Source organism: Anguilla rostrata, chromosome 17 (assembly GCF_018555375.3).
Source record: "Anguilla rostrata isolate EN2019 chromosome 17, ASM1855537v3, whole genome shotgun sequence".
In the NCBI taxonomy this organism is placed as follows: domain Eukaryota; kingdom Metazoa; phylum Chordata; class Actinopteri; order Anguilliformes; family Anguillidae; genus Anguilla; species Anguilla rostrata.
The window spans coordinates 21,841,027-21,858,954 of NC_057949.1; the positions used below are offsets into that span (position 1 = coordinate 21,841,027).

At 48.2% G+C, this 17,928-nt stretch overlaps 1 long non-coding RNA gene across 1 annotated transcript in view; it reads left to right on the forward strand.

Moving 5' to 3' along the window:
* Window positions 1-5,227, forward strand: part of LOC135242864 (uncharacterized) — a 101,157-nt gene extending 95,930 nt beyond the window's left edge. Inside the window, exons 3-4 of the long non-coding RNA XR_010326490.1 lie at window positions 1,403-1,571; window positions 3,720-5,227. This is a non-coding gene — a long non-coding RNA (uncharacterized LOC135242864). The remainder of the gene's footprint in view (window positions 1-1,402; window positions 1,572-3,719) is intronic.
* Window positions 5,228-17,928: the final 12,701 nt, after the last annotated feature.

Sequence of the window (17,928 nt, forward strand, 5' to 3'; positions counted from 1 at the left end):
CTGCGAACTAATAGCCATGATGCAAATTCTGATGTAAACAATGTCTGTAAGGGGATTTGTTTTCAGCGGCAACATGATTAAGGCGAACATTTGGCGTTTTGGGTTTTTAGATTTTTTTCGGTTTTTGAGTTGGGGTAGTTCAGTGTCAGACATCAGCCCGTAACAACAGTCGACTCTACTCATGTTGGAGGCCTGGCATGAGTGATAACTGCTTTACTGAATTCAGGCTGTCAGGATTTTTTTTGTAGGTGATACAGTGGCAGCCATCCTCCCCTCCTAGTGTTAAAAGATTGCAATACTGTCGCTGTGTTACAAGTAGAGTCTGAATCATTTATTTGCATTGGATTCTGTTGATTTGTCCATCCGCATGTCCAGTTAACCATTTAATTTAAACTGGCATGACACCAAAAACTCACACTACAACAAAAGGTGCATATTGTCTGCACAAAACCTACCTGACTACAGCAAAAGGTGCATATTGTCTGCACAAAACTTACCTGACTACAACAAAAGGTGCATATTGTCTGCACAAAACTTACCTGACTACAACAAAAGGTGCATATTGTCTGCACAAAACTTCCCTGACTACAACAAAAGGTGCACATTGTCTGCACAAAACTTATCTGACTACAACAAAAGGTGCATATTGTCTGCACAAAACTTACCTGACTAGGTCCATTCTCATGTGATTTGAGTGCCCAGTAACCAACTGTCAGCCTCGCCTTGCAATAAAGTATGACACATTTCACTGAGCGTGAGAACTGGGCAGAGAATTTCCCCCGTTTAAAATCAACGTCTCCTGAAGATCACTTTTTCCAAAGTCGGTCCTGGCGAGGAGGGTAAATTAAATTATTTTTTTTTTTTTTAAAGTTTCTCTGTGTGATTCGTTCACAGGTGAAATAAACCGATGCGTAAATAAATAAATAAACGAGTAAGCAAATGCGTAAATAAATAAAAAGAGTAAATAGATAGATATATTAAATGTGTTCTCAAATGAAGCGGGGACGTGGTAGATTTATGTGGCCCTTTTATGGCGAGCGTAAGGAAAGGGGCCAGGTTGTCAGGCCCCATTAGCGTTGCCGTTTGTCAGTTGCTAAGGAGATGGCTGGGTTGCCGCCGCGGCTCCCTCAGGAAGTGATTAGTCCGGCCGGGCCAGCCGCTAATAAAACTGTAGCGCCGCGCGCTGCGAGGGACTCTGGCGGAGAGGTCCGGCGGGACCGCGGGGGGGGGGGGGGGGGGGGGGGGGGACGCCGGGGCGAGCGCGGGCGGGGTCGGGCCGAGGCAGCGCGGTATGGGTATCGGCCAACGAGGGGTGTCGAATTCCCAGACCGCGATCGCTTGCTTGCGTTCCGCCCGGCGTCTCGACCGCTCGTGTTTGAGTTTGCCCGTTTGTCCTTTGCAGGAAGGAGTCAACACCGATTAACGCAACCCTAACCGCGCTCAGGTGGCGAAACCAACGCTTTCCCCAACGCTGCCTTCACCACCGGCGCTCAAGACCAACGGTACTCCCGCCAATACCCAGCGCAGACCGCAAATTAAGAACAAACTTTCCCGGATGCGGTCCACTTATTGTACGTATTGAGTTTTTATTTTTTAATTTTTTTTAGAAGAGGGTAGTAACTTCCATCCAAAGTGGACATTTGTGACAGGGGGCTGTAAATAACCTGCAGAAAGCGCCCCCCCCCCCCGTCCCATAAAGAGGGGGCGCAGACGGCCTAAACCCAGCCCGACAGCGTCAGCTAACCGCCCGGGCAGGGAAGCCATTAAACGCCCCTCTGCCAAATCCAAACAATATGTTTCTTCACTGGATGCAATTAACCATATGAAAAATCTAATCGAGCCCTGCTACTCCCCCCCCCCACCCCCCCACCCCCCATTACATTCAACGGTTAGTTTTTCAGGGATTAGCTTGTGCTAGTGAGAAGTTTATGTTGAGCCCTTCATCATGAGATCACTTTACACAGCTCAACAGTAACGTGCACAATGCTCCCACTCGGTAGGTCCCATTACTCGGTCCCGTGTGCGACCGGACTGGCTTTGGGCCAACGGAAGAATAGCCCTGAGTTTATCTTTCGCCATTTGCATTATTTCGTTTGTTTTGCGAGGACATATTTCTTGGCACCTACGCGCTTCCTTTATGTCCAGCACCCGTAGTGTGGCTCAGTTTCAGGCCATTGGCACAAAGACATGGGTGTGAGAGTCACCTCGTTCAGTTTAGAGTGACACACACATGCACTTACACACACACGCACACACTCATGCACTTACACACACGCATGCACACACTCACATGCACTTACACACACACGCAAACACTCTCTCTTACACAACCCATGCATGCACACACTCACATGCACTTACACACTCACGCACACACTCACATACACTTACACACTCACACAAACACATGCACGCACACACTCACATGCACTTACACACACACGCACACACTCACATACACTTATACACTCACACACACACACACACGCACACACACACACACACTCACACACACACAGCCTTAAGGCAAGGCCTAGTAGCTAGAGATGGGTGTGAGAAACGACCTCCTTTTGTGGCTTCCAGAGAAAGACATTAGATTAAGTTTCAATCCAAGATGTAACACTGCCAGGGCCAAGGATGCAGACAAAACAAAACCAGGCTGCTTAGGAACACAGTGCAGACGAGCACTGGCAGGAGCAGACAGCGGCCGTAAGTGGAAGCAGAACAGACTCTGCAAACAGAAAACAGTGCTTATACACACTGGAGATACTACTACACACAGCACTACACAGGAGATACTACTCACAACATTTACACAAGAGATACTACTACACACAGCACTTACACAGGAGTGACTACTACATACAGCACTTACGAAGGAGTGACTACTACACACAGCACTTACACAGGAGATACTACTCACAACATTTACACAAGAGATACTACTACACACAGCACTTACACAGGAGATACTACTACACACAGCACTTACACAGGAGATACTACTACACACAGCACTTACACATGAGATGCTACTGCACACAGCATTTATACAGGAGATATACACATTACATTACAGTTATTTGGCAGATGGTTTTATCCAAAGCAACGTACAATAAGTGCATACTGAAGGTCATTGGAACAACAAGTGATGTCACAAGCCACAGGCATTAGGCTATCACCTTGCTTTATTAGACCATGTAAAACTCTTCTATGAAAGTGAAATGAAACGTTCAGTGCTTAAACCCAGTGCTCTGGACGGTTATTCAAGGCCGAGAAAATCACCTCACAGCACCAACGATCGCAGCAGCTCTTTAATTTCCTTATGGGGAGAAAATTTATTCTGACATGATTCTGTTTATCTGTCTGAATGCAAACTCTGCCCTGTGCACTAAACCTGGTTTCGCTTTTAGTTTGCCTTGAGAATCTAAAAGCCTGTAGACCCTTTACAGCATGAATTGGGCTGCTTAGAAAGCTCCTTTCTAGCTTGAAGCTCCCAAATCAGCAGTGACAAAAAATAAGATCAAACACTCAACTGACAGAAATACAATGCTAATATACGCACACCATATATCACATTTTCTATTAATAATGTACTTGGTTGTAAGATGCACTCCATTAGTGCACTCCGTAACTTTAGCTAATATAGGTACAATTCAATTATTTATTTTTATTCTTGTTATTATTTGTCTACTGTTATTTTCTTCTTCTCAACAAAGAGTTGAGACTACTTTGAGGTCGCTGCAGTGGTTTTTGTACGTGTGGCGTTTCTCCGGTTGGAACTAAGAGCGGCGAAGCGGGGCGATGCTGGAGAAACGCGCTGGCGGAGGCGTGGCCCTGCTGCTGTGTGGTCCACGCGGTCGGCCCGGCGGACGGCCCAGCGGTCGGCCCTGCGGACCCAGCCTCGCCCTTCGTCAACACTGCTCCGGCATGTTCTACCCCCCCCCCCCTCCCCCCAATGTTCTTTCCCAGAAAATGACTCACAATGATGTGCCGGCGGCAAGCCAAGGACCGCCCCCTCCCCCCCCCCAAAGAAAATTAAAAAAATAAGAGGGGGGCAGGCAGGCAATCAGTGAGAAGGTCCTAGGACGAGATACAAATTCTCACAAAAAAAAAAAACGATGAGTCAGCAAAATGAATTCCAAACTGCCGCACTTTTTCGCAAGAACGGGAGGATGATGCAATCAGGAGAAATGGAAGAGGTGTGGAGGAGAGGAGTGCCTAGAGGCACGGAGGAATATCAATATCAACACCCCCCCCCTTCCCCCCCAGCTGATGGAAATACTCATACTGGGAAGAAGAAAAAGGAAATTGGAGACAAAAAAGACTTCTGGTTGGGGTTGGGGTTGGGGGAAGGGGGGGAGACGGTGACAGACACACAGGCCCTCCCTCTTTATTACAACAGTGATTGGCTCTGGGCCTGTGACTCTACCCCATCCCCCATCCCCCACCCTGCGCGAGCCCGCTCTTCGTCCGGATTAGGCCGATTAATCCGGCCTTCCTCCTCGACAGGTGCAGCGTCACGCTCAGATGAGAATGCAAGACGCCCGTCCAGCCCGGGAGGAGGAGGAGGAGGAGGAGGAGGAACGCGGTCATGCTGTAGCTCAAGAGCAACAAGCCACCGCTCACTGCAGGGAAGCTGCACCATCTGGTGGGGTCTGAACCGGACCGTACCGATGGGAGCGTGGGGGGCTTCATGTTTTCCAAAAATGTTTGGAGCCACAAATGACTCCCCCTTTTTTTTTAAACTGACCACTGCGCCACGGAGAGAAAGGTCTTCCGATTGGTTCAAACAGGTCATGTGATGGGACGCCTGTGAGGCTGTTTAAGCCTAACGTCCCATCTGGACTGGAATGTTCTGTCCGCTTCCGCTACCTGTTGCTCTATATTTCACAAGAGCTGTTTCTGACAGCGACACTGAAAGCCTGATTCCATTTTTAAAAAAATGATCTTTCCCTACTTCTGCGTGGTATAATGGTTAGAGACCTGGGCTAGTAATCTAAAGGTAGCAGGTTTGTTGTACTTTGTACCCTTGAGGTACTTAACTTGAAGTGCTTCAGTACATATCCAGCTGTATGAAAGGATACTATGTAAAATGCAAGAAGTTGTATACGTCTCTCTGGATAAGAGCGTCTGCTAAATGCTTGTAATATAATGCTAGCACAGCTTTGGAAATGGATATCCGATATGTCTGTGGTCCTTAACTTTGACTGAAAAATAAATGAAATTGCCCAGTTCTTTCTGAATTTGCCGAATTGTGTTTGTGAACTAAAATGAGGGCTAAGGTACCCATATTTCTGTCCCCGGTTACCATTTTCTGGTGTGTGTTAGTTCCACCCTAATGGAGAATATGAGATCAAAAGAGATCATATGTATTCTGTCCGAGTTCATTTAACACTGAGCTCCTTACCATACCCAGGTAATGGGAATTCCTTAAATTAGCTTTAATCACCACTGATTAGTGTATTGGTTTAATAATGATCACAGAAATGTAATGGGCCAGGCAAAAACAATTAGCATTTCATTTTCCTTAAATTTAAATGCTGTGTTTAAGTGGCATTAAAATGCTGGTAATTAATTTGGCCCTGAAAGAGCTGGAAATCCATGCTGTCATTTTTTCATTAGGCGTTGTAATTGCTTTGCGTCCCGGGGAACGTGCTTTCGGTGCTTGCAGCCGAAAGCACTCGCAGGAAATTATATTGCTTGGCACCTGGATTTCACAAAAACATCGTCTCACTTCTCCGGGGGCCAGAATTGTGAAAAAGAAGAAAAAAAAAACTCTTTTGCCAGCCCGGCAACCTCTCAGCTTGTCCAACAGCAGTCTTGCCAACTTCCAGCCGCAGAAAACATAAAAAACCCAGACAACCAGTCTGTCTGGTAATTTATATTTGCACTATGGATATATGTCTCTGTAGTGCAAGTACAGTACTAGTTTGGGGTGGGGAGGGGGAGGTTGGAGTGAATTGGAGGGGGGAAGTAAACCTTTATGGTTTAAAGCTAAAATAAGGGGCGACATAGCTCAGGAGGTAAGAGCGATTGTCTGGCAGTCGGAGGGTTGCCGGTTCGATCCCCTGCCCTGGGCGTGTCAAAGTGTCCCTGAGCAAGACACCTAACCCCTAATTGCTCCCAACGAGCTGATTGGTACCTTGCCTGGCAGCCTTTCACCGTTGGTGTGTGAGTGTGTGTGTGAATGGGTGAACGAGAGGTATCAATTGTAAAGCGCTTTGGATAAAAGTGCTATATAAATGCAGTGCATTTACCAAATCACAAAATGGTTAGAATTCAATCTACATCATGAATATACAGCCATATCAATTTAAAAAAACCCTTTATTTTTGTGAAAAGAAAGTTGTATGAAAACACACATTCAATGTCTGGGTGAAAAAAAAAAATGGGTCCAAGAAAAATGAGTTAAGAAACTTTAAGTGCATTACAGATTATTTCCAGAAAATTCGTTTTCGGTTTTGTGTTTAGACTGCAGAGAGGTGTGGGCTGATGAAACACTGTGAGGGACGGCTGGGGGTACGGCTCGAAACCTCATGCTGCCACTTGCGGTCTGTGGGGGGTGGAGGGAGGGGGGGTTGGTGGGCGTCTCACAGGGTACCGAACTCCCCCCCCCCCCCAAACCCCTGCTGATGGTTGCCCCCGCCTCGCTCCTGGCACTTGCAGAAGAGAGGGCTGCAGTTCACTTTCAGCCCTGCTGTTTTCACTGTTTTTTTTTTGGGGGGGGGGTTGTCTCCAGACAGGCCTGCTCCCTGAAATGCCCCTGACAGGGCCAGTGCTGTAGGTTTGAAGTCCCAGACTGAGCACGCTGAAGAACCCAAATGCAAAGCAGCTTTAAAAAAAAAAAAGAAGTCGAGTTTAATATGATTTTCTTTCCCTTTCCTCTCTCTCTCGCTCTCTCTTTCTTTGACTGTCTTTCTGTCTCCCTCTCTCTGTTTCTCTTTCTCTCTCCCTCCCTCTGTTTCTCTTCTCACTCAGTACGAGAAGGCATCGTAGCTGGATCTTGTGTTTCAGTAATTCTCTGTGGAAGACATTGAAGCTAAAAAGTTAAAAAAGCCTAACTTTATGTAATTTACTAAGTCAGTCTTAACTTCGGCTTTAACAATCTCTGCAGAGAATGACTGACACATGAGGTCCGGTTGTGCTGCTTTATGAAAGAAGACGTCCACGGATACTTTGCTAGAAAACGTCAATCAATTCTCAGTATTTTTGAATTGTCATAGCAATGTCGTGTATTGGGTTTCCTTGACGCGAGAGGCCAAATCCATGTAGGAACCATACGGGCAGAATATCTCTGTCAGGAAGGGTCTGTTATCCCAGGACAGTAACACTCCAAAGCACTAATCCTGGTAGATGGACCAGTCTGGCTGATGAGTCACTATGGAAACAAGTATGGGTGGGTGGGGGGGGGCTGATGAGCGAAGCCTAATACAACCATAAACTCTCACTTTAAAAGCACGAGTTGTATTATCCAAAAACTACTTCTGAGTGTCGTGTGCCTCGCTGCATAGCAGAGTGTTTCACGTCAAATAAACTCTGACGGAGTACATTCAATCCCTCGCGGACTCATATAAAGGCTGTAATATTTCAATTAACACTGAAGCATTTTACCATGTGAGGCTCTGGCAGGACCGGCAGACAGACAGACAGACAGACAGACAGACAGACAGAGCAGCAGAAATCCATAACTCAGAAACCCCCAGCCGTAGGAAAGGAGAAAAAACAAAAAATGCAAATGAATCTTTTTTGCATTTTTTTTTTTTTTCCTTTTTGCATCTGAAACATCCTGCTTCGGTCAGCCGGGCTACGGGAAGGAGAAAGGGAGAGCGGGGTGCTTTGAATAACCAAATCGGGCCCGTTTTCACCGGCGTATTATCGGATCATGGGGAACGTACCGCTGGTCCCGCCGCCCGCCCATGCAAAACCGTCCGCGGCGGCCTGTCCGCGATCTTTATCGCCGCTGCGCGACTCCGACCGAGACGCAGAGCGGGAGGGGTGAGCCGCCGCGCCGCGACGGTTAGCTCACGCGGGAACGCGTGGCTGCGTTACCGCCGCCACCATTTCAAAGCCCTGCGCAGAGCTTTTGCGCAGAGATAGAGGCATATGCGCATATTTACACGCAAACGCGCTCGTGTACCAGTGCACCCGCACGAGTGTGCAAACTCATGCGCGTGTACATTCACACATATGTGTGCGTACTAACGAGTTTACAGCACATGTACGTTCACAATTACAAACACCCATGCGTTCATATTGTTTCACAAAACCATCCATGTGTCATTTTAAAATGCTCCTTCACAACGGCAAACACACACATCTACATATTTTCACATGCATGCATACTTGTACAGTACGTGGGCACATACTCCGTGCAGACGTGCTTATAAACGCATTAACATACACGAGCAATGTACTCATCCACATGGAAACACGTTTACACACACATACACGCACACAGAATTTGCACTGTCACCTAGGCCTCCTGTGTGTGTGTGTGCGCATGTGTCTTTACATGTGTGCCTGACACTCTGCTGAGTCCCATGCAGGAACCCTCCATCCTGCCCCCCCCCCAGTTTGGGGAGGGAGGGGAACAGATGTGATGGCGTCCGGCTCCTGTGACTCCAGTGAGCCAGAACCTCAGCACAGTGCTGTGTCCCACAGGGAGGAACGACAGTCCCATAACATCTCTGGAGCTGGAATCACAGAGGGGAAACCCAGCAAGCCTGTTTACTCAGGGAGACTCCAGAAACTGCCGGTTATCTTTGTGGGGGTCCATTTCTCATCGTACGAACGGTAATGAACAGCCAGCGCTCCGTGGAGCCGAGCACATTTTTAACTGCCCGAAGAGACAGTTATGTCTGCGAAAAGGACAGGCTGCTATCTGAGAGCTGGAGCTTCCCATAACTGAGCTAATGCAGAGACACATGGCTCTCACTGCAGAAAAGGGTCCCAGATTAGACAACAGCGCACCAGACGACAATCAGCCCCCTTAGCTATCCGCACAGTAAACAGAGTCCGCGCATGGCAACACACACAAACGTTACTATGCAGCACTTAATGTCTTATTAATTAACTTTCAGCTGCTTACTACTCCAACCCCCCCCCCCCCCTTAAGCCCTCTCAGGCATGCAGGGCTATTAGATTACAAGTGGATGGAATTTTGAACACTCCCGTCTCCCTGCAGTTGCTTACCATATTCATCAACAGCAGCAGTGCAGGATAGTGGTCAGCAAACTGGGCTTGTAACTCAAAGGTTCAGTCCCTGGCTAGGGTGCTGCAGTTGTGCCCTTGAGCCGAGACACTTAACCTGCACTGCTTCAGTAAATATCCAGCTGTACAAATGGGTTGCATGTAATTCTGCAATCTGTGCAGTTCTGCACTGGATACGTTTGTCTGCTAAATGCCGTAATGTCATGCGAACGTAACACCACACTATCAGAATAAACGGCTTTCTATCCAAAAGGAAAACGTCCTGTCACACGTTTAAATTCAAGCGGCTGAATTCATTAGCGGTGACGGGGTCTCCCTTCGCTCGGGCGAAGGTTTAAAAGCTCGTATTACTGCGAAAGCAAGCAGGAAGCGTGCGAGATGCGCGTGTCGTTAGACGGTGCCGATAGCCAATCGGCTTTGCGGGAATGCTGGGTTTAAAGCGTTGGCAGGAAGTGCTCGGCGCCGTCCCCTCTGTCGCAAGGAGACATCCCCGTGCTGCTCCGGCTGGTGGAACCCGGACCGGTCGGTGGTCTGTCTCCTCGCTCCAAGATTCTGGAAATGAGGGTGTGTGGTCACCCAAATCTAGCTCATGTGATGACAGGCGCTTGGAGTGACACATCGTTCGTTCCACAGGGCTGGTTCCTGCAAGCTGAACAGCACGTTTAGATGAACGGTGCAGGGAGACAGCAGTTTGGGGAGATATTGTTGACACTGTACTCTGACACTGATCAACAGGTCTCGCTGCAGTGGATCGAAGGCTCTTCTGTGGTATAGGGTGGCTCCTCCACCAGGAGAAAAGACCGTGCTGCTCTTGCAGTGTTCAGGGTGACTGTGTGGTATAGGCTACTGCTATATCAGAGGAGAGGGTTACTGTGTGGTATAGACTGCTGCTATATCAGATGAGAGGGTAACTGTGTGGTATAGACTGCTGCTATATCAGAGGAGAGGGTTACTGTGTGGTATAGACTGCTGCTATATCAGAGGAGAGGGTTACTGTGTGGTATAGACCGCTGCTATATCAGAGAAGAGGGTTACTGTGTGGTATAGACTGCTGCTATATCAGAGGAGAGGGTTACTGTGTGGTATAGACTGCTGCTATATCAGAGGAGAGGGTTACTGTGTGGTATAGACTGCTGCTATATCAGAGGAGAGGGTTACTTTTGTGTATAGACTGCTGCTATATCAGAGGAGAGGTTACTGTGTGGTATAGACTTCTGCTATATCAGAGGAGAGGGTTACTGGTGGTATAGCTGCTGCTATATCAGAGGAGAGGGTTACTGTGTGGTATGACAGCTGCAATCAGAGGATGGTTACTGTTGGATAGACGCTGCATATAGAGGAAGCGGTTTAGTGTGGATAGACTGCTGCATATCAGAGAGAGGTTAACCGTGCGTAATACCGACGTGCTGGTCTTTCTCATCAGAGGAGAGGGTTACTGTGTGGTATAGACCGCTGCTATATCAGAGAAGAGGGTTACTGTGTGGTATAGACTGAGCCTATACTCAGAGGAGAGGGTTACTGTGTTAAGACTGCTGCTAATATCAGAGGGAGGGTTCTGTGTGGTATAGCGCTGCTTACCAGAGAAGTAGGTGTTACTGTGTGGTATAGACTGCTGCTATATCAAGAGAGGGTTACTGTGTGGTATAGACTGCTGCTATATCAGAGGAGAGGGTACTGTGTGGTATAGACTGCTGATATATCAGAGGAGAGGGTTACTGTGTGGTATAGACTGCTGCTATATCAGAGGAGAGGGTTACTGTGTGGTATAGACTGCTGCTATATCAGAGGAGAGGGTTACTGTGTGGTATAGACTGCTGCTATATCAGAGGAGAGGGTTACTGTGTGGTATAGACTGCTGCTATATCAGAGGAGAATCGGGATGGCTGTGTGGTGTAGACCGCAGATTTAGGCGAAGCCGGGCGCATTAAAAACTGTGATCTGCGATAAGGATGCGCCCCGGACTCCCCCAGGAATACTAAGTGCTCAGAAGACACTGGCATCTTTCAGGAGCGGGGGCCCGAGGGCCTGGGGGCCCGGGGCAAGCCGGGAAGGGCTGGTCCGGGCACCCATTATGCGACCATGACAGAAAACCCTGTTCTCCGCCACAAACAAGCGAGGGGGGGGTGGGGGGGGGGGGGGTGTCGAAATAAGCGGGAGAATAGAGGGCGTGTCTCGCATCTGGGGAGGAAGGGCTCCTTTTCTTCTCTCTCTCTCTTTCCAGAAAGGATGAAATCTTCCACACCACATCCGGCAGGGTCCTCTTCCTTCCCACCCCCCCACCCCCACAAATTTAATTTAACCCAATTTATGAAACTGCTTTTAAAAGAACGACTGCAAATACCAACAAAAAAAAAAGTAGCTACTGAAAATAGATCCTTTTGAAAATTTTCATCCTATTCATTTGAATGCTGTGGTCAGGAAGCTTCCACACAGACACACGAACACTGGCCTACTTCAGGTGCGCCTTGTCCTTCTGTAGTTTGATATACGATCCGTCACACACAGAGAGAGTGGAGCAGATGGCAACATTTCCTTTCTCTCTTTTCTTTCATTCAGCTCCTTTCCCTTTCCTTCCTTTTCTCTTTCTCCTGGGTAAGCCGGATGAGTCTCTCCTTACTGATCTCCCCATTAGGATGCAGAAATCTGGCTTTGGCAACCCGTGACCCGATAACAGCTCTGCCTCTCAGACCCCCCCCCCTCCCCCCGGAATCTTCCGCCCCGGCCGCCCGCCACCGCAACAACCATTTGAGCGCTCAGATTTCCGCCGGGGTTCTTCCAAGTTTTTAGAAAAATGTATTTTACGCTCAGCCGATGATGAAACCGCAAAACCAGAGGGAGAGGGTCGTGCTGTGGTGGGGGTCTTGTTTGAGGAGAAACAGAACAGAGTGTGACAGCACCTTGGGACCATGGGACTCTTCCAGAGGACTGTTCTAGTGCAGGCGTGTCACTCTTCTGCATGATGTGTGTGAGCTCTTGTGAGTGATGTGTAGAGGCTCTTGTGAGATGTGAGCTCTTGTAGTATGTAGGCTCTTGTGAGTGATGTGTAGGAGCTCTTGTGAGTGATGTGTAGGGGCTCTTGTGAGTGATGTGTAAGAGCTCTTGTGAGTTGTAGGTTCTGTGAGTGATGTTGGGTTCTTGTGAGTGGTGTACTTGTGGTGATGGAGAGCTCTGTGAGTGATGTGTAGAGGCTCTTGTGAGTGATGTGTAGGGGCTCTTGTGAGTGATGTGTAGGGGCTCTTGTGAGTGATGTGTAAGAGCTCTTGTGAGTGATGTGTAGGGGCTCTTGTGAGTGATGTGTAGGGGCTCTTGTGAGTGATGTGTAGGGGTTCTTGTGAGTGATGTGTAGGGGCTCTTGTGAGTGATGTGTAGAGGCTCTTGTGAGTGATGTGTAGGGGCTCTTGTGAGTGATGTGTAGGAGCTCTTGTGAGTGATTGTGTAGAGGCTCTTGTGAGTGATGTGTAGGAGCTCTTGTGAGTGATTGTGTAGGCGCTCTTGTTAGTGATTGTGTAGGAGCTCTTGTGATGTGTATTTGTGTAGAGCTCTGTGAGTGATGTGTAGGGCTCTTGTGAGTGATGTGTAGGTTTGTGAGTGATGTGTACTATGATGTGTTGTAGTGATGTGTGTAGTGATGAGGCTCTGTGAGTGATGTGTAGAGCTCTTTTGTTGTAGTGATGTGTAGGCCTAGTGATGTGTAGGGCTTATAGTGATGTGAATGATGAGCTTGTGTGATGGAGAGGCTCTGTAGTGATGTGTAGGGCTTTGTGAGTGATGTGAGCTCTGTGAGTGAGTGGAGTCTTTGTAGGGCTCTTGTAGAATCGTAGTATAGCTTGATGAGTAGGCTGGTTGTGGCTCTTAGTATGTCTGTAGTATGTAGGTCTGTGGGAGTGACAATGTTAACTCTGTGTATACTGTGATGGAAGGGTTTTGTGTGTGTGTATAATATGTGTATATGTGTGTACATATATGTGTACATATATGTGTGTTCCTGTGGGAGTGGAGTGTTTTTTAGTGGGTATATATATATGTGTGTGTGTGTGTGTGTGTGTGTCTGACCCACCTGCTCCCTTCTTTCTTCAGCTGGATGTGGTTCAGCAGCTGCATTCTCTCACAAAGCGCGTCTTTGTGATCTTCCTGAAGCGCAAACACAACTGCACCCGCAGCAGAGAGAGGACCGGGGAGGACAGCTCTGCGCAAGCTCAGTGCAACTGCAACAGACACTGACACTGCGCACGCCCACTGGAGCTGCAACAGACACTGCGCAAGCTCACTGCAACTGCAAGAGACACTACACAACCTCACTGCAACTGCAACAGGTTCTTCCTTCACTGTGACAGGCACTGCACAAGCTCACTGCTACTACAACAGGCTCTGCACAAGGTATCTGCAACAGGCTCTTCCTTCACTGCGACAGGCTCTTTTGATCTTTCAAAGAGGCTGCCCTTGGTAGCGAACACACCCCCATCCTCCCAACCCCATCCCACTGACCCAAATCCCCTCTCCACCCCACCCAAATGCACGCCCCACAGGGGGGACACCACCTTCCCAGATAACACACATGTTTCCAGGACAGGAGAGAACATTTAGGGTAGATTCTCATTTGGTGTGAGGTGGAAATTTGGATGAGATCATGGTTATAGTGCCAAAAAGCTTTTGGCGTGTCATTATTCAGTGATGAAAAACCATGGTGACAAGGATTTTTAAGATTTTTCCAGCTGTACGTGCATTCCAAATTAGCTAAATATTGCAAAATTTTTAACCATAATAAGCTGTAAGACCATTCCTGCAGTATCCGTTGTGACAAAAAAATAACATCCGAAGGACAGCCAGGAACACAGAAAAAAACTGGCTCATTGGGAGCGTTTAGCCCAACTTTCTGGGAACATGATGGAAACAAAAAAAAAAAAGAGAAAAGTTAGCTGGGATTATCTCCCAGCAAAACAAGGCCCAGAAGCTTCTCTGAAATTTCACGGCTGGGCGAGAGCAGAGAAAGAAGAGGTTTGTATGTCTGAGTGTCATTACGGATGCCAGGAATGACTGCAGGACTGTAAGAGGAGATCTTGTTAAAACTGTAACACCGTGAAATTTAAAGGGGTGGTGAGATTAACGGGGGACTCTAAAAACACCCTAACTTCTCCTCCGGGTCCTGATTAGAGGCCGAGTTATCACCTCCGGTATGGAAGAGTACACGACATCAGTAAATCTGCCTTTAGAACTCTGTCAGCAATATAAGAGACTGTACTCCAAGGAAAGGTGGAACTCGGGAGAGCACTCTCCAGTGTGTGAGCAAACACCTGGACAGACAAGCACTGGTTGTCTGAAGTGAATCCATTTCACTCCCTGTTTGTGTTTGGGGGAATTGTGTCTGTGAACTGTGGTCAGAGCATTGGGTCGTTGCATAGTGTGTTTGTGTGTGTGTGTGAGTCACAGTGTTTGTGTGTGTGTGTGTGTGTGTGTGTGATTGTATGTAATTGTGGCCAAGTCTGTCGGCCCATTGCATGAGCTGCTGTTCTGCTGCAGTAGCTGGCGATTCCGAACTGGGAAGAACGGGAAAAACGGGAAAAGAATCTTTCCCAGGAAAAGGTAAAGATTCCAGCTGCGCATTAGCCATATGTGGAAGAGTGAGCGCTCTTCAAAGAAACTTCTAGAAACAGCCGTGCTGTTTTTAATCACTATTAACCTTTAGGAAGCCACATAGAGAGTAAAACCTCTTTCTCCCAGTGAGACCTAGCAATGGGATGAACCCTTTGTGCTATTTGGGACGTCTGTCAGTACAAACAGGTAACGTATTGTGGAAATGTAACAAACATACCAAAACAAATAGACTCATAAAAAAACTCATCTTTTTTCTAAGGCCTTTATAACATTTCTTCTCTCCTGTGTCCACCCCCAACACTCTGCAATCTGGAAAGGAAACAGGAAGTGACCTGCATGACCCCTGACCTCTGGCCTACGTGGGGACTGTGTCTCTCTGGAAACCCTCCCAGCTCCCTCCCCCACAGGCGTCCTCACAGGTGGGTCCATGGCCTCAACCCCTCTGACCCCCTGCCCCCTCCCCCCTCACCCCCACCAAAAAAAAGCACTGCATGGGGCTTCAATGCGGCTCCATCACAGCTCCTCCCCCCCATCCCCCCCCCCCCCCCCCCACACAACTCTGGGACTATTCAGCTTCTGCTGCAAGCCTTCCCTATCAGATACTGGGTACATGCTGCACCTCGTTGGGTTTAGAATGCGCAGTGCTCACCTGTGCATTACCCGTGCTAAAGCTCCAGTACATCGCCTGACCCATTCGCTTCTCAGTGGCACTGTATTCTCTATCTCTCCGCTGGCACCCATTTTGTCATCCTGCTTTACATTGTCAGATTATTCATGGAATAATGTCATGCTGTGACCCCGATGGCTGTCTGTCGGCTAAGCCTGTATGTATGTATGCGCTTATGCGAGCTGCTTTGGAGGGTCAGCGAAATGTACATATGTAAAAAAAAAATTTTGCGTAAATGTAAGTGCTTGTGAAATGCCCCGGAGTTACATCATTCTGGCTTAGAGGAAATTCAAACGTGTGGTTTTCTACGAAATCGCCAGCGCATTGACAAACACGGCTGACACAGATTGTTTCGGACCGCTCGCGAAGCGGAGATAAAACAGCGAGAGCAGAGGATAAATTGAAGATGAAACCGCTCCATTGTCTTGTCCTTGACGGTGGAGGCAGCGTTAAAAAAAACACACGTCCGGAGCACGCTGGCCCGGTCCCACGGATCCGCGCTATAGACAATTTCATTTTGAATCCTCTCTTAGGGGGGATTATAGCCAGAAGGGCCAAGGAGGAGACTGTGGTGGTTGCCAGAGCACCGCCAGCGTTTTTTTTTTTTTACTTCTGTCAGTTTGGCTCGTCCACACAATGCTATTATTTGTTCACTTGGCACATGCCTGCATCCAAAAGGGAGTTTAGAAGCCCAGCTCCATTCATACAACCAAGCATTTAGTGAAGGAATTTGTCCTTGACGACAGTAGTACTCCAACTGGGAATTGAACCTACAGCCTTCTGGTAACAAGCCTAGTTTAATAAGAACCATCGTCCCTGAGGGTGCCCCTATGAATATCAGTGTGAACTAGAGGGCCCCTGTTCATGAAGCTCTTTTAGAGCAGCCACAATTGGCAAACAGTTATAAAAAAATTTTTTTTATTGTTTTTGTAACTATTGTTTGAAAAATTCACATGAGCCGCATATTTGGCCGTCAAATCACACCCCTAGGTTTGACTGAGTCCGACAAGCTGTCACTGACTGCGGCCGTCCAGAAACGGCCCCCCCAGGCGGGGTCCGCGGGGGGGGGGGCGTCCGTGTTCCCAGCGGAACCCTGCGTTGTGGCGGTACTGGCGGTATCGGAGCGGGTATCTGGAATGCGTCGCGGTCCCGCGCTCTCGGGGCTGATGGGTAAAAGCGTCGGCACGCCGCTGCAGTCCTTTTCATAAGGACATCCTGATGCACCATGGGACTGGCCCCAAGCTATGTGAATATTCCATCCTAAGGTCTTTTTTTTTGTTTTTTTTTGTTGTTGAGAAAGTTATGAAAGGTGAACTGCACAATACATTTTGTCAGCACATCCCTGTACTGTATTTGTAATTTGTAATCTGCAACGCTCTGCACCAATGCCGCTCTATGCCAATGATGCTCTGCACCAATGAGACTCTGTGCCAATGATGCTCTGCACCAATGAGACTCTGTGCCAATGATGCTCTGCACCAATGAGACTCTGTGCCAATGATGCCCTGCACCAATGAGACTCTGTGCCAATGATGCCCTGCACCAATGAGACTCTGTGCCAATGATGCTCTGCACCAATGAGACTCTGTGCCAATGATGCTCTGCACCAATGAGACTCTGTGCCAATGATGCTCTGCACAATGAGACTCTGTGCACCAAAGATGCTCTGCACCAATGATGCTCTGCACCAATGATGCTCTGCACCAAAGATGCTCTGCACCAATGATGCTCTGCACCAATGAGGCTCTGCGATGCTCTGCACCAGAGACGCGGACGGTCTGTTCACTAATGAAAAGACCGATGATCACAGCATCACAGGGAACGGAACAAATTCCTCAGCTGTGTTCTTTTTTTAACTGACCCCCCCCCCACCCCCCCGGAGGCACTCTCATTAGGAGATAACCAAATTAGCGGTATTTTCGGGTTTGGGGGGTGGTCAAATGAGGAACATGACATTCTAAATGGTTTGATTGAATTGCTGTGTTTCATCCAGACTTGTTAGGACCCCGGCAAGCTTGCGCATGCGAGAGGCTCTGATCTCTGGACTAGACTCCGAACTCCTGTTTCTCACACGTAATGAGCAGCTGCAGACAGGATGGAGATTCTCTAACAGAGCTCTCTTACGGCGGAAGCGGTGAAGATAGGCGCCGGTATTTCCAAGGAGAAGTTGCGCTAAATAACACTTTAAAAAAAAGAGCATGAGCGTGAGTTCTGATTTTCTTTTTCAGCATTTTTTTTCCTCTTTTTATCCGCCATTTTCTCCTCCAGTTTGGAATGCCCGGCCATGTCCAGCTGCACTCGTCCCAAACTCCGCAGCCCTCTGCCTGGCTCATTTAATGGCCTCTAACTGGGCATGCTCAAATGTGTTTAATGAACGTGGGGGTCCCTGGCTGGGCAGCGCTTTGCAGTATTTCAGACGCTGTGAAACAGATCCAGCCCGCGCACCACATTCGGCG